The sequence below is a fragment of the Eulemur rufifrons genome, unplaced genomic scaffold, assembly GCF_041146395.1.
Source record: "Eulemur rufifrons isolate Redbay unplaced genomic scaffold, OSU_ERuf_1 scaffold_107, whole genome shotgun sequence".
In the NCBI taxonomy this organism is placed as follows: domain Eukaryota; kingdom Metazoa; phylum Chordata; class Mammalia; order Primates; family Lemuridae; genus Eulemur; species Eulemur rufifrons.
Window position 1 is genome coordinate 142,914 of NW_027182889.1, and position 21,293 is coordinate 164,206.

The following is a 21,293-nucleotide window of genomic DNA, read 5'->3' on the forward strand; positions in this document are numbered from 1 at the left end:
GTGCTCCCGGCAGAGCAGTGCACGTGGGGGGGGGCTGTGTCAGGGGGTGCTCCCGGCAGAGCAGTGCACGTGGGGGGGGCCTGTGTCAGGGGGTGCTCCCGGCAGAGCAGTGCACGTGGGGGGGGGCTGTGTCAGGGGGTGCTCCCGGCAGAGCAGTGCACGTGGGGGGGGCTGTGTCGGGGGGTGCTCCCGGCAGAGCAGTGCACGTGGGGGGGGCCTGTGTCAGGGGGTGCTCCCGGCAGAGCAGTGCACGTGGGGGGGGGCTGTGTCAGGGGGTGCTCCCGGCAGAGCAGTGCACGTGGGGGGGGCCTGTGTCAGGGGGTGCTCCCGGCAGAGCAGTGCACGTGGGGGGGGCCTGTGTCAGGGGGTGCTCCCGGCAGAGCAGTGCACGTGGGGGGGGCTGTGTCGGGGGGTGCTCCCGGCAGAGCAGTGCACGTGGGGGGGGCCTGTGTCAGGGGGTGCTCCCGGCAGAGCAGTGCACGTGGGGGGGGGCTGTGTCAGGGGGTGCTCCCGGCAGAGCAGTGCACGTGGGGGGGGCCTGTGTCAGGGGGTGCTCCCGGCAGAGCAGTGCACGTGGGGGGGGGCTGTGTCAGGGGGTGCTCCCGGCAGAGCAGTGCACGTGGGGGGGGCTGTGTCGGGGGGTGCTCCCGGCAGAGCAGTGCACGTGGGGGGGGCCTGTGTCAGGGGGTGCTCCCGGCAGAGCAGTGCACGTGGGGGGGGGCTGTGTCAGGGGGTGCTCCCGGCAGAGCAGTGCACGTGGGGGGGGCCTGTGTCAGGGGGTGCTCCCGGCAGAGCAGTGCACGTGGGGGGGGGCTGTGTCAGGGGGTGCTCCCGGCAGAGCAGTGCACGTGGGGGGGGCCTGTGTCAGGGGGTGCTCCCGGCAGAGCAGTGCACGTGGGGGGGGGCTGTGTCAGGGGGTGCTCCCGGCAGAGCAGTGCACGTGGGGGGGGCCTGTGTCAGGGGGTGCTCCCGGCAGAGCAGTGCACGTGGGGGGGGCCTGTGTCAGGGGGTGCTCCCGGCAGAGCAGTGCACGTGGGGGGGGCTGTGTCAGGGGGTGCTCCCGGCAGAGCAGTGCACGTGGGGGGGGCCTGTGTCAGGGGGTGCTCCCGGCAGAGCAGTGCACGTGGGGGGGGCTGTGTCAGGGGGTGCTCCCGGCAGAGCAGTGCACGTGGGGGGGGCCTGTGTCAGGGGGTGCTCCCGGCAGAGCAGTGCACGTGGGGGGGGCCTGTGTCAGGGGGTGCTCCCGGCAGAGCAGTGCACGTGGGGGGGGCCTGTGTCAGGGGGTGCTCCCGGCAGAGCAGTGCACGTGGGGGGGGGCTGTGTCAGGGGGTGCTCCCGGCAGAGCAGTGCACGTGGGGGGGGCCTGTGTCAGGGGGTGCTCCCGGCAGAGCAGTGCACGTGGGGGGGGCCTGTGTCAGGGGGTGCTCCCGGCAGAGCAGTGCACGTGGGGGGGGCCTGTGTCAGGGGGTGCTCCCGGCAGAGCAGTGCACGTGGGGGGGGCCTGTGTCAGGGGGTGCTCCCGGCAGAGCAGTGCACGTGGGGGGGGCCTGTGTCAGGGGGTGCTCCCGGCAGAGCAGTGCACGTGGGGGGGGCTGTGTCAGGGGGTGCTCCCGGCAGAGCAGTGCACGTGGGGGGGGGCCTGTGCAGGGGGTGCTCCCGGCAGAGCAGTGCACGTGGGGGGGGCTGTGTCAGGGGGTGCTCCTCCTGAAGCTTTGAAAGGAGCCAAGCCTGAGAAGGACCCAGTACAACTGCCCCCCCCCCGACTGTGCCTGTGAGCCTCCCTGCCTGCCCACCCAGCGGCTTCCTGCGTCCTGTGTTCCAGCCATGCGGCTCCACACCGGAGCCCCCTCAACCCACACCTGCAGGTCCCCTGCCACAGCAGCGTTGGGACCACTGCCCTGTCCCTGCCCGCCCCCGCCATCCGAGGATCCTCCCTCTCTTTCCCAGTCCTGCTCCCAGCCCAGCACCTGGTGCCAAACACCCGACTGCTGTTCCTCGCAGCACATCCTGCCTGCCCACTGCTGAGCCTCAGTGAAGGGGCCCGGACCGCTGAAAACGTGCGGCAGACGCAGACAGGCAACCGCGGGTCTGGGCCACAGAACCAGAGGGCCCCACGATGCCTCAGCACACATGTGCTCCGCTGGGCTCCCCGAGGGCCTGCCCAGCACGCTGTCTCAGCGCATTTGCACTGCTGTAAAGGACACCCGAGTCTGGGTGACCCACACAGAGCATCCACTTTGCTCACAGCGCTGCACGGCCCCCAGCTGCTTCCACTCAGGGGGACGCTGACGGGAGCCTGTGCAGACGACACAGCCAGAGAGGACGCAAGAAGGGGGAGACGTGCCAGGCTCTCTGTTCAACAGCCAGCCCTCAGGGAACTTACTGGAAAAAACACAGAGCTAGAACCCAAACAGCAGCACCAAGCCATCTCATGAGGGGTCTGCCCCCACGACCCCAACACCTCCCACGAAGCCCCACCTCCAACACTCGGGATCCAATTTCAACATGAGGTGTGGAGGGTCCGGCACCCGAACTGTGGCAGGCACCACACTTGGTCTCACGCCTGACTGCCCGAACTCCACCTCCTCCCACTCCTCCCCAACAAACCCAGACTCGCGGACCCTCAGCCTCCACCGCTGCGGCCGGCCACACCCTCACCCACACGGCCTCCCCTCTGGAGGAACCAGGGTCCCTCCTGCCCGAGGCCAAGCCTTCCAATGATCCCACCCTTTGGTGTCCACTGTGGGAGCCCTGCCACCAATCCCCACTAAGCTGTACTTACTACAGCTTTTGCTACAAAACAAGTTTTCTGTTTTTAAACATAAAATATCCTAATACACACCAACTAGCACATACTACAAAAATTCCTCTGGAACTAACCCGCAGCTCCTTTCCACACTCCTCCGGCCCCCATGGATCTGCCCCAGCCCCGCCTCTCCCAGCCCCCAGCCACGCTGCCCTCTCACCCCTGCTGCTCACCTGACCCTGCACACTCAAGGCCTCCTGCCATGCTTCCCACCTGGTCAGCCCGCGGCTGAGGTGATCACACCCTCCTGGGGCCACCAACAGGCCACGTGCACGTCCCCACACTTCTCCCCTCATACCACAGATCAACTGTATTGCTAAAAACAGCTGCCACTCCAACACTACAGTGCCCTCCAGACGGCCGGGTCACGGGCCAGGTCACGTGGGAGCCTCTGCCTCCCCCACCAGGCAGGGAGTCCTCAGTCCTCAGGTACAGCAGAGCTGCACTTGCTCACAGTATCGTCCTTCCTCGGGTTCCAGAAAACACTCAGCTGTTTGCTTTGCAAGAATTTGAAACTGCAGCCATCGGGCCACGACAATCTTGTGCCTCCCTGAGGAACCGTGTGCTGCGCAGCTACTGCTCGACTTTCTGTGCACACAAGAACTTCCCATTTCAAGGCTGAATCTCAGTGTAACCCTTCTGAAGACGTCCTAACATCGATGACACTCAACACTGTCAGTAACAGCAATACACGCAAGGCAGCTGAGCTGAGGCCAGCGTCAGCAGCAACGACCAGGCCCACCCAAGCACAGGGGTCACGACGGTACAAACGCTGCCTGTCCGTGGGCATCCTGATTCCAGAGCTGCAGAAAAACTGAACGTCCGGAATCAACAGAAAAAGACAGCAACAACCACTTTATAAAATGGTTTTCTCACACTGGGCAAAAGTGTTCCTTAAGTAAAGGGCTGGAGCATCTTGTTGGCCTCCCTGCTCCAGTGCCCTGACCTGGGACCTGACATGTCACATGCATTCAGTAAACATTAACTACATAAATAAGCAAACCAGAATCTCCAGAGGTAAAAAGAGCCCTCAAGGTCATTCAGACCAGGGGCTCTCACACTTTTCTGAGCACAGTTCATGGCTACAAACCCGATTTTCACCTTGGCCGAGGACGTACCACACCCAAACAAAACAAAAATTTACAGAAGCAGTATTGCCATATACTATGTGTGACACACACTGGTGTTTTCTATTCTATTCCCTTTAATTTAAAAACACTTGGCAAAGCTGGGCACAGTGGCTCATGCCTGCAACCCTAGCACTTTGGAAGGCCCAGGCGGGAAGATCACTTGAGACCAGCCTGGGCAATAGCGAGACTCAGTCTCTACAAAAAATGAGCCAGGCATGGCGGCACCCGTAGTCCCAGCTACTCGGGAGGCTGAGGCAGGAGGATCGCTCGAGCCCAGGAGTGTGAGAGTACAGTGAGCTGTGATGACAGAAATAGAGCAAGACCTTGTCTCCGGGGCGGGGGGAAGGTGAGGCTAAATTGCTCGTGCAGATTTACAATACCCTAAAATCGTTTTCAAAGTCCACGGCTGGGCAGTGCTGGCCCAGCAGTCTCAGAGGAACAGGAAGCAGCACCGCTGGCCCCCAGGCACCCGACCGAGCAGGCCTCTTTCTAACCCGCTCCACGCTCCCCGAATACAAGCAAAGCTGACTTAACGTGCCATCTGATCTCGTTTTACTCTCACATATTAACATTCTGTTTAGTTCTTGTTAGAAGAGATCAACCATCTTAAACTAGCTTCTGTTATTCTTTGCCACTTGAAATCGTGAATGAAAACGAAGATCTAAGAATAGAAACACAGCGATGGACAGAAGGCAGCTATAACAGGGCCAGTGTAAACGAGGATCTCTGAAAATGAGTTTTCTTTAAAATCACATGCACACACATATACTGCACACCTATTACACAGACCTTCCACATTACTCTACATTCAGAACATGAGTGTGTACCTTTCAAAGTGCTACAGGTACGTGCACACGCCTGACTCTAACGATCCCTGAGCTCGGTTAGCTGTGAATGGAGACAGAGCAGGTGCCGTGTTCAAAGCCACACGGCCAGGGCAGAGCCAAACTGAAGAGTGCAGTCCTCTGGCTCCTCCCACGGCAGGGCCCTGCCCAAGCAAGGAGGCGGCTGCACCCCAGACAGTGGGCCTGAAATGCCAGCGTGGAGCACCTGGACTTCAGGCTGTGTAGACAGCTGTGTACTTGTTAAACGTGTCACACTACCCTCCAAGTGACAGGGACAGGAATTCTGACTTCATCCCTGCCTTCCTCCTTCCCTCCATGGCCAGACTGAGAACCTGTACCCTGAGCCGGCCCAAGTTACCTCAGTCACCTAACTCGAAAATCCAGGAAGCCAGCTTCTGCCTAAAGATACCCCAGAAACTATAAATTATTTTTAATTGCTTAAAATTCAGATACCTAAGAAATTCACCCACAAACCACATTGCTACACATCCCTTTTCAAACTTAAACTTAGTATAAACATTGTGGGACAAGGAACAGGTCTCAGTATTTATCAAGCTTATTTCTCAGGTCCATTAACCGTGTTTTGTTTTGTCGCATTATTTGTTGTATATAATTTGTCACTAATTTCCTGATTAATGGTTAGATAATGCCATCTTACTTCACTGACAGAATCACAAACTATCCTGAAGTTGTGCTGTGTCTTTTTACAAGGAAAATAAGCAAGGGTTATAAAAAAGGATGCTGGATTAACACCAAAGGACCTCAAGGCAGTGGATACCTCTTAAAAGAGCTCTATTTTGGGGACAGGTAGATTCAGCCCAAGTACCCAGAATGACCACTTTTATGTTTTTACATAAATTCAGTATGGATAAAACTGATCAAGCTAATCACTTTATCTTCTTTCTGGGGTTCCTTTACATCCTAGAGACAGAAAGTCATCACTAGGGAAATACTACAATGTTTGAACCATCCCAAAATATAATTAAATTCTGCCCCCAAGAGATAGATCCCAGAGAATTCCAAGGCATGCGTCAATTCCACAGCACACACCAACTGCCCTGAGACCCACCGAACACGGCACTGAAGCAGAAGGGCTGAAGTGCCTTAAGCAGCAGGAATAACCAAAACAGAAAGTAAGGCACGGTTCTAGTCACAAAAGTGGCAGTTTACTTATACAAGGTCCTCGTATACTCTGAATATACTCGCAAGGCCCAAAAGGCTGACTAAGGAAAAATACAGTGCACAGGCTGGAACCGTGCTGTCCTGCAGTGACCGGGGCGGGGGTTCTGCAGAGGGGTCAGGTGTGACCCAGTGTACACCATCACCCAAAACCTCTCCGTAAACACATCTCAGGAAGGTGCTCCTGCTGGAGACAGCTCAAAGAGCGCTCACACGCTGAGGAAGCCTGAGCAAGGCCACTGTCCCTGGTGTGCGCTCTTCAGGAACCTCGGGCAGGGTGGGAGAACACAGGGCGAGGGCAGCCCCTGAAAGTGCCCAGTGCCTGGTCAGCAACCCTGCACCCTACAGCTAACTCTGTCGCCCCCAGGGATTCCCAGGCCCGTGCCTGAAGGGCTCCAGCACTGGGACCTGGGGCAGAGCGAGGGCAGCGGGGGAACCTGAGGTGACAGTAACGCAGAGCAGAGAGAACAGGCGCAGGTGCACCGTGGGAGGCAGGTGCAGGGAACAGTGACCCAGAGCAGCCAGAACGGGCCCAGGTACAGGTGCACACAGCAATCTCCAACTCTAAAAAAACCATCCTGTTATTAATGATATCCTCAGAAACTTCTGCATTCTTTCATCAGACTCTAGTTTAATGTGTGGCAACTCAAGATGTGGTGGAAAGAAGTGAAAATATAATAGAAAAGAGCATCAGAACACAGTGTAACCTTAGCATACACAGGTCCACGTGACACGCTGACTGCGAAAAGCACATGACCAAACAATACGTATCCTCTGTTTCCACGCACATTCTAAACTTACACTTTAACAGATATGCACACCTATTTCACACCCAGGGCAGGCACTGATGGTTCTGTAAGAACACACAACGATCCCACCAGCAGTACTCTCTAGCAAGCGGGCAGATACATGCGGGTTGCCAACTTCTGCTGTACACACCTCCACGTGTATGCACGGCTCCCAGAGGAAGACGCCCCGGCCACAGCCCTGCAGGCTCCGCTGTGGGACCAGAGCCCCTGGCACGGCCAGCTGCTGCGCTGTCCTCAGGAATGCCACTGCTGAGTGGCCATGCGAGGACAGTGGGACTGAAAGAAGAAAACATTTTCTGAAACGCTCTAATTTTTAAGGTTTAATCAAAATAAAACTCAATTTTCTTCTTTAGAAGGTATGCTCCTGTTCTTGCTGTATTTTAGCACACATTTTATGCAATTCAGGTATGTGCATTTCATTTCTTAGGATGCACACGGTGTACATTTAAAAAATACTTCGCAGTGTTTTTACTAACTTTGCAGTGCTACTGGAAGGCCACACATTACTCCGGTGTGTTCAAGGTACCATCATCTGTGCTCGCTTCGGCAGCACATATACTAAAATTGGAACGATACAGAGAAGATTAGCATGGCCCCTGCGCAAGGATGACACGAAAAAAAAAAAAATTTTAAAAAGAAAAAAAAAAAAAAAAGGTACCATCATCTCCGAAGCTGCTTGCTACAAAGAAGCTGTTTGATTCAAAATCCAAACTTGCCTCACTCTAAGTACCCAAACTTGATTTAAATTCCCAAACAGGCAGCCCAGCCCTTCCCCCACCTGCTGCACATCCTGGACCTCAAGCTTCTGGCCGCTGACCCTCCGGCCACTTCTCCTCTGCTCCCCCAGCTTGTGGCAGCTGGTCTTGCTGGGGCCGCGTCCCAGGGCACCCACGTCCCCAAGAGACGAGGCTACATACACCTCCCACAGGAGAACACTCCTGTGAGGAAAGGAGGAGCCCAGACGCAGTCAGGGGAACTCTTAGAAAAGTACCTTCCAGAAGGGAAGACAGGGCCAGCTGAGACACCCATCAACTTATCAAAGAGCGAAAGGCTCAGACAGAGGCAGCCAACGCCCAGAATACACTCTTGACTGACGGGTTTCCAAGAAGCCAACACAACCCTCAAGGCTGAAACAGCACAGTAACTGGGAAGGCAGGAGTGTCCCCCACTCTGTTTTTCTGACTTCGATAACGAGGAACGCAGCGAACGGTGCCTGACAGGGAACCGAGTGGTGGTGGAGGCGGCAGGGGAAGCCTGGAGAAGGAAAGGCAGACCCCACCTTCCGCCCACAGCGGCCACCAGTGACCCACGCAAAGAAACGGGGAAAGACAAGAAAACAGATGCTTCCAAACCGGTGGAGTCTCTGATGAAGCTGTGAAGACTTCTGACAAAGAAAGCTAACGCTAAATTTCAAGGCAGCCTTGAAATCATGCTGGATACTGCTTTAATAGCTGCTATCAGAACTCCTTTTAAAGGCGGTTTTAATCTTTCATAATTCCATCTCAATTAATGGCTAGAAAGTAGTAAGACAAATGTTTTATGTTCTTTTTTTGTTTGGTCACAGGAGTGAACAGGGAATTCAAGTTTAACTTCATTTTAGGGTGATCACAAAACAAAAAAGGTATCAGTGTGTACTTTGTTTTTGTTCAAAAGCAGCCTCACTTTTGTATTTTGGGTCCTCTGTGAGCAAAACTTTTTAGTATGTGTTTACATCCCTATGGTAGTTACTACATGTTAGGATGAGGAATACCCACCTTCCTCTTTTTCTTGCAAGTTTTAAATTTCCAACCATAAGTTAATTTGTGGACCAAATTTCAGAGGAGCTTTCTGTACAGTCAGTTCTCACACTTAGCAGTGTTTTAGAATTTGTCAAATAACTGACCATTTTCTATAGAAAGGTAAGAACTTAGGCGTTGTTTTACTACAACTGGTAAAAAGTTACATGAAAGGGCATACTCTCTGCTTCCTAGATTCAGGTTGGGGGCTTCAGACCTGGCAGAACTGTCAACTGTCAGAACTGACAATCTGAGTGTATGAGAAAGGGTCACATCTAGCAGCTTGTGTTCCTCACACTCTACTATATACTGCTATTCACGATTCCACTCCTCTGCACAAAATTCCTAGCAATAGAACCTTGAAATGCGTATGTTAGATTCATGTAAAAATGATTTAGTTAGCATTTTAGTAACACCTCAAAGGTTATTTTGTTTGTTTTCTAGACTAAACATAAGGTTAGGATAAATTAAAAGAAGCAGTCTAATGGCTAAATTTCCCATTTAAATTTTATTTTCTTAAACTTTTCCATAATTATTTAATAAGATTTAAAAAATTGGGCAAGGTGGTTCACACCTGTAATCCTAGCACTCTGGAAGGCCAAACTGGGAGGATCAATTGAGGTCAGGAGTTCAAGGCCAGCCTGAGCAAGAGGGAGACTCCATCTCTACTAAAAGTAGAAAAAATTAGCCGGGCGTGATCGCGAGTGCCTGTAGTCCCAGCTACTCAGGAGGCTGAGGCAGGAGGATCACTTGAGCCCAGGAGTTTGAGGTTGCTGTGAGCTATGATGACACCACTGCACTCTAGCCCAGGCAACAGAGCAAGACTCTATCTCAAAAAAAATAAAATAAAAACATTTAAAAAAAAAAAAAAAAACTCAGGTTGGCAATAATTCAGTTTGGTGTTTTGTTTTGTTTTTTTTTTTTTTGAGACAGAGTCTCACTCTGTTGCCCGGGCTAGAGTGCCATGGCGTCAGCCTCGCTCACAGCAACCTCAAACTCCTGGGCTTAAGCGATCCTACTGCCTCAGCCTCCTGAGTAGCTGGGACTACAGGCATGCGCCACCAGGCCCGGCTAATTTTTTCTATATATATTTTTAGTTGGCCAGATCATTTCTTTCTATTTTTAGTAGAGACTGGGTCTCGCTCTTGCTCAGGCTGGTCTTGAACTCCTGACCTGGACCGATCCACCCGCCTCGGCCTCCCAGAGTGCTAGGATTACAGGTGTGAGCCACCGCGCCCGGCCAATAATTCAGTTTTAATAGTTTTACAGGCGAAAATTCATAGAACCATTAACTGTACCATCTCGTTTAGATTGCCTAAACCCTCTAAAGTTTGTCTTCTGATCTAAATAAATAAGAATACATGAGTCCTCTATCAATAATTACGGCCATTTTCATTAAAACAGTAAGTGTTAAAAACTAGAGTTCTCATTTAAGCCACATTCCCCTGCTAGTAACTCAGCCCTCAGAATACTTAGACCCAATCATCACCCTCTTGCTCCTCTGACCCCCACCTGGGAGGCACCGCTGCACGGCACACACTGCCAAGCCATCCTGGCGAATCTTTACGGGGAAACCTCCACTTGGCACAAGGTTCACGTGGCAAGTAACCTTCTTAGCACCGGCTCAATCATCACAAATACTTCACTCCAATGTGTTATTTCATGGCAAACCATTTAGTTCACATTTGATTCAAAATTAATTACTTAATTTATCAAACATGCCTTAATGATGGTTATTAATTTTAATGCTCCCATGGCTTTCTACTTAAGGAAAAAACAAATTTCCTCTGTACAAGTCAAAACACCTATAGCCAAAGTGCTTCCTGTTCAGACTGCAATTCTGTTTACAAAAAATAATGGTATTATTAGGTCACAAAGGTACAATCTATCCCTTTTACCTAAAATTTCTTGAAGTGACACACATTTTGAACAGAATCTGTAACAGCACTGGAAAATATGAGAATGACATGCCAATAGTTGACCAGAATTAAGTACCTGAATAACAGACAATAAATGAGATCAGATGGACAAATAATATAAGCCCAGAGAAACCACAGACCAAACTATGTAGAAGAAAGCAGCAAAGTCAGGACTGAGGTAGAGCTGATGGAAAGCTTCAAGGACAAAAATATGACGAATTCAAGCAGCTCCAAATTCACCAAGTACGACAGGGTCAGCAGCCTGGGGTCCAAGGGCCAAACCTGGCCCAATGCCTTTGTCTATACAGTCCACAATCTAAGGATGAGTTTACATTTATATCTGGTTGAAAAAGCAAATAATATTTTGTGACAAGGGAAAATTATATGAAATGCTAATTTCAGTGTTAGCAAGTTTTGTTGGAAGACAGCCAGTTCCGTTTGCTTAAGTATGGTCTACGCTACGGTTCCTGTCGTGCTGCAGCAGCAGGGCTGAACGGCTGTGACAGAGAACATGGGGCCCACAAAGCCTAAAATGCGTCCTATCGGGCCCTTTACAGAAAACTTGTGAGAGAAGAATTTAAAAAGACATGTCTGCATCTTGAAAGTGCTACTAAACACTAAGCAATACACAAAAGTCAAGATCACAAAACTAACAAACGGTGGTGAAATTTCAGACTCATGCAGACAGGCAGAAAATCCTACAAGTTTCCATAAAATCCTAAAAAGCTTACCTACAAAAGAATCATGACTCAGACTGGCAGCAGACATCCGTCATCGCAACACCAGATGCCGCGTGACACAGCACAGGGGTCAGCAGATCTCCAACGTAAGGCAAAGGGCAAGCCTGAATCCGAGACGGCTGGGCCACACTGCGCCCCACACCTGGGTGGAAAGCCTGCTCCCAGCGGAGAGAGAACAGCTGCTGCGGCTGCAGGTGGGCGGTGCTGCTCCTCCTGGGGGCCCTGCCGCACGTGACTCCTACTGCCAACACGTCACGTGGACTAGAGAAAGGGGACTCTGCTCGCATCCACCAGCCACACTGTCTACAAGCTCAGGGTGCCCATCACAGCAGGGACTTGGAGGGTGAGGTTATGTCGGCGTAGACTCAACAAGATGCTGGTGGAACCTGCTCCGCTGGCTGTGAACCGGTTACGTCGTGTACACGTATGAAGAACCTGTGTATGCTCCTTTCACGCAACCAGCCCAGTTTTGCTGACAGTTCCATTCTCTGAAGAGGAAATGATTCTTATTTATCTAAAACCTGGAATACTGAATTCACATTTACGTGAAATGTCCACAACAGGCAAATCCACAGAGACAGAAAGTGGATTATCAGCTGCCAGGGAAGGGGTGGAGAGGGGGATGGGAGTGACTGCAGGTAATACCGGCTGCGGCGTGAGGGTGGAATGTCCTGGAATCAGACAGTGGTGACGGGTGTACAGCGTAATGAACATGAAAAACCACTGAATTGTCACTTTAAGTGGTGAACTGCATATAATGTGAACTATATCTCATTTAATAATTTCAAAAAGAAATCCATCACCCAACAAGGTAAAATTCACAATGCCTGCCATCCACTAAAAAAATTACTGCATAAGCAAAGAAGCAAAAAGATAAAACCCACATGAAGAAGAAAGAAAGAATTGATTGAAACCAACTCAGAACTAAAACAGGTGTTAAAGTAGTAGACAAAGACATTAAAAGTGCTTGTAACTGTATTCCACATGCTCAACATGGGAGCCATAAAAAACTCAACCCGGGAAGATGCAGAGCCGGTGCTGGGGAGCAGCCCTCTGTGTCCAAACCCCGACCTCCAGCCCCCGCCGCCCTGGAGGCCGTGGGTGGGGCTGAAAGCCACTGGGTCGCAGGCACCAGCCTGACCCAGTCACCTCATCAGCTTACGCTGGGGTGTGAACAGAAAGGAGCTCACTAAGAATAACAAAGGACACACACTATCACTCAAGAAATCCCACGGGTTTGAGGAACTCAGTGCCAGGAATGGAGCGGTGAGGGAGACAAAGACCAAATATACTTTTATTATATCAAAGACTCTGAAAGCAACAAACCAAAATTAAAATAAATATTTGTAACACATTTAGTTTTAATAAAAAGATTCTTTAAGAATTTTTCTCTAAAACAAAAGATGTAGTTTAATTAACATTTTTACATTATTTTTATTAAACCAATGTTGGTTCTGCATTTTTTCCCACCTTGACCGGCTTAAAGTAAAAGTGAAGAATGAGTGAAGACCATATTCTGCCAAGTTACCTCTCACTACCGCCTTTTCCCCCCCAGCTCATTATGGGGGTACAAAAGTTCAGGTTATATATATTGCCCATGCCTCCCCATCCCCCCGAGTCTGAGCTTCAAGCATGTCCATTCCCTAGACAGTGCACATCGCACTCATCATGTAGGTGTGCACCCCTCCCCTCCCCCCACATCCCCCCCAGTCAGAACTTCAAGCGCGTCCATTCCCCAGGCAGTGCGCATCGCACTCATCAAGTAGGAATACACCCATCCTCCCCCCCCCACCCCCCGCCTTGATCTCTGTCCGATCCCCAATTGGTGTTATTCCCAAATGTGCACTCAGGGAAACCAGTTTGCTGGTGAGTACATGTGGTGCTTATTTTTCCATTCTTGGGATACTTCTCTTAATAGAATGGGTTTCAACTCTCTCCAGGAGAACCAAAGAGATGCCATATTGCCATTATTTCTAACAGTGAGTAATATTCCATATTACCGCCTTTTTAAAGCACCCACATCAGCCTTCGACAGACACGTGAGATGCACTGGATTTCCTGTTCCCGGTACTGCCATGAATGGACACACAGCACACGTTCAATCAAGACATCACAGGACAACACCACATATGTTCACAGAATTCAGATAAGATAACTGAGTCACCAAGGAGGATCTGCTCGTTTAGTGTGAACTTGCAAAGGAAAACCAAAGCAGAAAATTAAACAATTGTTAGGATGATTACAGCAAAACTTAGAGGATTTGGGTCTCGGTTGTTGCAGCAGCTCCAACACGCTCGCACACGCTCACTGCTGCGATGTGGGGAGGGAGAGTCTCCTTCACAGCCCGAACCCGGCCGGCTCTGCGACCTGCTCTGACCGCGGACGGGCAGAGGGGCGGCTGTGCGGCTCCCACGTCTGCGCCCCTGCTCCTGGCCAGCCGGCCGGGGAGGGAGGCGCAGGCTCGGTCCACAGCCCATCACCCAGCCAGGCAAGCAGCACGCAGGAAGGACGACACATGTTACCAAGTGGGCTTTAACCAGGAACACAAGGTTCGTTTGACATTCAAAAACAATGTCATCCACAATATTTACAAACTGAAAGGCAAAATCACATGATCAACTCAACAGAAGCAAAAACCTTGATAAAATTCCATGTCCTTTCCTGATAAGCTTCCGCAGCCTCGTCAAGTGCACTGGAGCCCTGCACAGCGAATGGTGGGAGAGTGACACTCCCCCGCAGTCGGGGACACGCACAGACGTCTGCACTCACTGCTTTTCCACGTCGTACTGGAGACCGTAGCCAGAGCAACCGCATGACAAGAAAGGAAATAAAAGGCATCCAAATGAGAAAGGAAGAAGCAATACTGAGTTTACTTGATTATCTATATAGAAAATCCAACAGAGTCTATGCTTAAAAACACTACAATAAGTGAGTTTAGCACGGCTGTAGGACACAAGATCAATATACTCCCAAAAAGGTGATTTCTACAGCAGTTTAAAAAAAATAAAAAATTTTGAAAACGCAACACCATTTATAAAAGTGTCAAAATAGGAAATACTTAGGGATAAATCTGACAAAATATATGTGAGACTCATAGGCCGAAAATCAAAGCAGCGCTGAGGGCAACTACGGCAAACCGCTGGATCACAAGTGGGACGACCACCGTGTCCGCGGCCCTGAGACTCCACACCAATGCCGACTCCCTCCACTCGGTCCCCGGAGTCACCGCAATCCCAGTCAAAACCCCGGCAGGCTTTTTTGTGAAAAGTGACAAACTGATTCTAAAATTCATATAGAAATGTGAAAAACCTAAAATAACCAAACAACTCTGAAAAAGGAAAAAGGAAGTTGAAGGACTGACACCATCTGACTTGGAGGCTCAAGACCGAGCTGCGAGGCTGACGCTGAGCTCCTGGCACCGGGACGGACACCGGTGTCGGCCACAGACCACCCAGGTGTGGACGACTGATTTTCTGACAAAGACACAAAGGCAATACAGAAGAACAAGAGTCCATTTGTGAAAAATTCTAGAAACCGTCAGGTACTCTACAGGGACAGGAACCAGATTCCAGGGCAAGAAGGATGTGGGAGGTGATCACGGAGACATCTAGGAAACTTTGGGGGTGATACTGTGCTCACCATCTTGACTGTAGTTCACACAGATGCCAAAATTCATCCAGTTGTACACTTCAATAAATACAGTTCGTTATACGTCAGTAATATCTGAATAAAGCGGCTGGGAAAAAAATAGCAACTACCAGGCATCAAATGTCAGGCAAAACAGGGAGGAAAAAATAAACGAAATTATTTATCATTTAGGGCTTAGTGTGCCACTCGGGTAGTTGCTTTAATTGTCATTAGCTCATTTAATCCCCCAAAAATGTTCTAAGAGGTAGTTATAATCCCAATTCTAATAAGAACACCAAAAGGAGGCTGGGTGTGGTGGCTCACGCCTGCAATCCCAGCACTGTGGGAGGCCGAAGCAGGAGGGTCACTTGAGCCCAGAGGAGTCTGAGGCTGCTGTAAGCCACACTATAGCCCAGGGAACAGAGTGAGACCCTGTCTCAAATTTAAAAAAAAAGGAAAGAAAGAACACCAAAACAGAAGAAAAATTAAGTAACTTACCCATGGTCATAGTTATAAACTCTAACCTATAAGATTCAAATCCTCCGTGTAGAAAAACGGCTGGGATGCGACGTGCTATGTGACGTGCACACAACAGACTGAAGACGCGCTGCCGCGGGAGACGGCAAAGCAAGCCGATGCAGCAGGGGGGAGGCACGGTAGTCTGAGGACAGGGTGTGGGTCAACGGGCCCAAGACAGGAGCCACGGAGGTGTGTCCGGACTGAAGGGACACAGGGAAAACTGGCTAATGTGGCAGACTTAAGGAGGAGAAAACGCAAATATCAGCCTCTAAGAAACCTAGGAACCAGCGTCCCCTTCCGTATGCTCAGGTTGAAAAGCACTACTGAACCTCCAGACTAAACACTATCTGGAAACTCTAACCGTTTCCATGTCCACAGCTGCTGAGCAGCTCGATGCAAAACTTCACAGCCTGCTAACCTGACACCCTACAGGCCGCAACGGTCCCACGCCCTCAGGAACTCAAACCTGAACCGGTGCGAGTCTCCCAAGAGAGCAAGGACTCACCAAGCTACCAGTGGTCCTGAAGGAGCCCTGCAGGAAGTGATTCTGCCAGAGAATGCTCTGAGAAAAAGCCTCAGGCAACGCGCAAAGCCCCTGTGGAGAAGTTTAAGGCACCATCTGATTTACTATCCAAATCAGGCAGTGCCCTCAAGTCACACGCAACACCTCACAGAAAAGGAGGAAAAAGCAAAACTCTCGTCTAGCCATGAACCTTCAGGCATGCTTCCCTCAGCACCGGGCCCTGCACACCACGCGTGTGGCAGCCGGCCACCACCCACGAGTGCAGCCTTGCCAAACACAACACGCATTTTATCTCAATTTTGTTGTTATATTCACTCTCTGCCAAAGGGTACCTGAGTAGTAAACTTGTTACAATTAGCACCGTTTCCACATTACTCATATTGAAAAACAGACAAAGCACTTCCGCAATGTGGGAGGCTGTGAGTACCTAAGATTCCCAGCTCTGACCCTCAGGTGATCCCTCGAAAAGCTGCTCCCAGCTGAGGACAGAGCACCGGGACCAGGGACAGCCGTCTCAGGGTCCCAAGCCCAAGAGCAACTTTCCCATCCTTTCTGAGAGGCTGCAGCTGCTGTAGATGCTGCCAACACCCCGGGACACAGCAGCAAAAGCGAAGACAGGAGCCAGATAAGCAGGAGGCAAACGAGGATGCTGAGGCTGCAGCTTCATGTTCCAAATCGAAGCACCACCCACGCGGCTGGTTTTTGCATGAAAATGGGGAGAGAGCAGCAATGCCTCTGAGTCGGGTGCAACATCAGGCGATCTGGGCATTTACTGAAGAACGAACGAAAACCAGCTCAGACTCTCCCAGGAAACCCAGTAGTGAAAATCAGGCGGCTTCCTGACCCCTGACGCCACTTAGAAGACAAGTGCGTCAGACAGCCAAGATGGGGGCAGCGGTAACTGGGGTCACAGCGCACCTCCGCTCCACACGGAGGGCTGTGCCCTGCACACGGTTCAAACATTTACTAGGGCAGGTCACCGTGTTACCTTGAGGGTGCCAAGCCCTATGTCTGGTGCTTGAGGATACAAAGAGTGTCATTTAGTGGGAAAGACAGTTATGGGAAGGCCAATGAAAACACAGAGCAGTAAATGATTACCAGCGAGGGGAGCAGAGGGTACTCGGAGACCGAGGATGGGACTCTAACCAACTGGGGGCAGAAGTCACAAGCAAAGCAACAGCTGAGCCTCGAGACCAGCAGGCTCACTGGGAAGGCGGGGCCTGCAGAATGAGTCCCCCTCGGCCAGGAAAAGCCAGGAGGGGATTTCAGGCAGAAGGCAAGACCTACAGACCACAGTTTCTCTAAAAAGGGGCTGATCGAACCAGATCTTCATTTAAGAAAAACCCCTTTGGGGACTGTGTGGAAGCACCAGGGCTGAGCGCAGGGGCTGCTGCAGCCGGTGAGAAGCAGGAGGGGGCCTGCAGGGAAGGGAGTGACCATGGGGACAGACACAGTGGGCCACCTGGAAGGTGTGTAGGAAGGAGAATGAGAAGTGGCCGATGCTGTCTTCAAGCCCTCAGGGCACCCTCCCCACCAGGGGTGCAAAGCTCTCAACAGAACCCAGCCCAGAGGAGCAGGACGGCCAAAGAGGCTGCAGCAGATGACGATCCTGCACTTACGCCAGAAAAGAACCTCGCTCTGCCGGGAGGATGCTGGAGGCGGCGGCGGCCGAGGTTCAGAGACAAGAGCTCCACAAGGCCCTGACCAGCTGGTTCCCTGACCACATCCATCATCCCATCCCATCCCCACGGCAAGCCTGAGGCAGGCAGGGCAGCAGCCACACTTCCCAGTGGCAACAGGGCAAGCCCAAGCGCTCTGTCACTCGACCTGTGACCAGCAGTGCCCTGTGATCTACTCCACCTGTGCAGGCAGGCCCAGGGGTGCCCGCGAATGGAGGGAGAGGAGAGGTGCACTCCCCAACAGCTAACGCGTCAGAATCCAGGGGATCGGAGTTCTGAAGAGCACCCCACGCCAGCGCACTCCTAGGGGGCGGACAGACCCCACAAACCCCACCCGCCAGGGTCCACACCTCCCTGTCACCACCTCGAGTACAGGGATAGGACCTGTGCCACGCCTCTAACCAAGAGAACATGGCAAAGGTGACTGGGGACTTCAGGTGGCAGCGCTGCTGTGACATCGCCCACGTGACTGCAGCATGTTATGTAAGACTCAGGCTGAGCAGACTGGAGCAACAGACTCTGAAGAAGTGAGCTGCCCTGCTGCAGGTGGGCCACGTGGAAGGACTGAGAGCACCCCTGGTGGGGAGGGTGTCACCCCTGGTGACAGCCAGCAAGAAACAGGGACCTCAGCCCTGCAACCAGGAGGAAAATTCTGCCAATGACTGCAGACAGCTTAGAGGTGGACCATTCCCCAGGACAGCGGCCATGAAAGTCAGAATCCGCTAAGGAGTATGTAACAACTCACCTGCCGCATCAACCAGCCCTGAAAAACTCAACTAGCCCTGGAAAAAAAAACAAAAGAACTGGACCATTCCCCATTCTACCCTTGATGAGCCAGTCGGACCCAACACGGGACACCCGGTGAGATGCTGCCCAGGGGACCAGCTAAGCTGTGCCAAACTCCTGACCCACAGAAGCTGTGAGATCATAAAAATAGATGTGTTTTGTTTCAAGCTACTGCATTTGTGGTAATTTGCTACACAGCAGTAAACACAAATACACCCTCTTATGTTCCATTTGAAAGAAAAGTCAGGGCACTGGTCCCTGCCACTTCCTTCCACACAAAGGATGACTGGATACGGGCAGGCAGAGGGGAGCACAGACCTCTCGGGCACCGGCCCAAGAGCACGACAACTCTAGGAGCTCTTTACAACCTGCTACTAACACACATTTTCCATCTAAGCTGAGACCAGGCTCTTACAACTGACCTCATGCTTCAATTGCTTCACACTTCAATTACAATATTCCAAAGCTTTTTATAATTTAACAGAATGCTGCCTTCCAGGTTAAAATACGCCACCAACTTTAACTCTGAGAACGATGCATAATAGCCAAAAAAAAAAATCACTGATGTATAATTCAAAAAAAAAAATCTGGCTTCAAATCTAATTTAAATCATCAAATATGAATTCACGCTGACGATCAGGCAAGGCAGTGACCGGGATGTGTCTGGCAAGGTCCCCCTGCCCTGCCCTCTTACCCCGCGGGTGCAGTGCGATGAGGGCCAAGACTAAGGAGCACGCGGCTGGGACCTTCACAACTCAGGACAACTGTCAGCACCTGCTGCTCCGTCAGGACTCTCCCAGCAGACGCCCCTGACGGAGCCCTCTGGGAGAGGCCCTGACAGGACTCGCAGAGGAAGGCTGCACAGTCCTCGGACAGCCGGGCTGGAGAGAGGCGCTGACTCACAGGTGGAGAGAGAGCCCACGGCCCCCCAAAAGGAGCACAAAAGCCCACAGCGCTGCAACTGGAGGGGAAGAACATGGCACCATTCTGATTCCCAGACCCCGATGCTCTGGAGACCAAGCTGGGACGAGAAAAGAAGACGATTCCGTGTCCTCCCCGCAAAGCCGTGCTGCTGCTGCCGAGAGCTCCGTTACAAAAGCCACGTAACCTAGCACTCGATTAGCAGTCGCTGCCACACTGGACTGTTTCTATAGCAACGGGAAAGAAAATATAAAGCAACCTGTTTTACATGAAAATTATGCTCCATTACAATGAAATATTGCAGTCAGGAAAAGAATTTTAACAAAGAAATAGGTAGATGATGTCAATAACAGTAACACTAACTATTTATTCATTACCCATACAAAAGATAAATTCTCCTTAAGTTCTAGAACAATTTTATATTGTTCACACCAGAAGTCTGAAAGCTATTTTATGAACACTAAACACTACTATCAAGAAAGTATGCTGGATCCCCCGTTTTTGAACTAGGAAACAGTACCAATAGATATCACAAGAACAAGTCAAAAATTACAATCAAATCAAAATTCTATCCCTTGCTTTAATATCTGTATCAAGCATGAAATGCCCTCAGAAGTTTGAAGAGGAATTAGGAACATAAAAACAACTGGGAAAAACTGATATACGAGAACAAAAACTTTTAGCCAACACCTTCTCACATCAAAATACTGAATTACAAGACCAGGCGCAGTATCCCAGCACTTTGGGAGGCCGAGACAGGAGGATCACTGGAGGCCAGGAGTTCAAGACTAGCCTCGGTAACATAGCAAGACCCCTCTCTACGAAAAATAAAACAAAAATCATTAGCTAGGCGTGGTGGTGCACACCTGTGGTCCCAGCTACTTGGGAGGCTGAAGCAGGAGAAGGATTGCTTGAGCCCAGGAGTTGAAGCTGCAGTGAGCTGTCAATGAGCCCCTGCATTCCAGCCTGGGCGACAGAACGAGACCCTGTCTCAAATATTTAAAAAATTACAAACCCAATTTCAGGTACATCAAGCCATTCCCAAAAAATGGAACCAAATTTCAAAGACTCTCCCCTTCAACATCTCTAAAGCTGATTTTTACTTCTCACGAGCCTTAACAACCCACCACAATCAGGATGGTCACACGTCCTCTGAAGAGACAGAATGAGAACTCTTAAATGGAAGAATCTTAATATTTCATATTATCACCAAGTTCTTAAATTGCTCATAGGACAGTAAAGTGACTGCTTTGTAATGATGTAATTTACATGTCAACACGAGGAAGAAATACAAACCAAAACCTGGCCAAACCAGGAGAGGTGCCTGGACTGGAACAGGTGGACCCAACCCCCACACTGTCCTCTAACCAACCTGGCAGGTAGGCAGGTTACAGCACACTCCTGACTCAGCCAGGCGGGGCTCTCCAGCCCAGCAGTCACAGACACTCAGACCTTAAGCTGCAGGAACTGGTCTGCCCCAAAAGACTTTTCTCCCTGGTCTTAAAACTGACTACGGGGCTACACAGTGGCTCACGCCTGTAACCCTAGCACTCTGGGAGGCCGAAGCAGAGGGTTCGAGACCAGGCTGAGCAAGAGTGAGACCCTGTCTCTACTAAAAATAGAAATCTTAGGCTCTACTAAAAATAGAAAAATTAGCTGGGTGTGGCGTCGAGCTCCTGTAGTCCCAGCTATTCAGGAGGCTGAGGCAGGAGGATCGCTTGAGCCCAGGAGTCTGAGGCTGCTGTGAGTGAGGCTGACGCCATGGCACTCTACCCAAGGGGACAGAGTGAGACTTGGACTAAAAAAAAAACAAAAAAACACCAAACTGACACGTGTCCACTGATTCTTTCAGAAAGAGGCCCTAGCAGCACGCCCCTGCCACTGCCATCACGACCCCCACCAGCCCGTGCACAGGCAGAACGGCCGGAGCCAGTCCTCAGATTGCCCCCCACCCAAACACCAGGCCCACCACCCTCTCCCATGACTTCCCATTCCTTTCCCAAATCCACCTGGGCTTCTGGAACATCCTTTAACC

At 51.2% G+C, this 21,293-nt stretch overlaps 1 protein-coding gene and 1 non-coding gene across 2 annotated transcripts in view; one reads left to right on the top strand and one right to left on the bottom strand.

Moving 5' to 3' along the window:
• The window catches only part of ANKRD11 (ankyrin repeat domain containing 11), a 163,202-nt gene that overhangs the window by 124,487 nt on the left and 17,422 nt on the right, over nucleotides 1-21,293 (bottom strand). The gene's annotated exons all lie outside the window — the stretch shown is intronic.
• Nucleotides 7,304-7,410, top strand: LOC138379648 (U6 spliceosomal RNA). Its single transcript, XR_011232259.1, has one exon. It is a non-coding gene; the product is annotated as a U6 spliceosomal RNA (small nuclear RNA).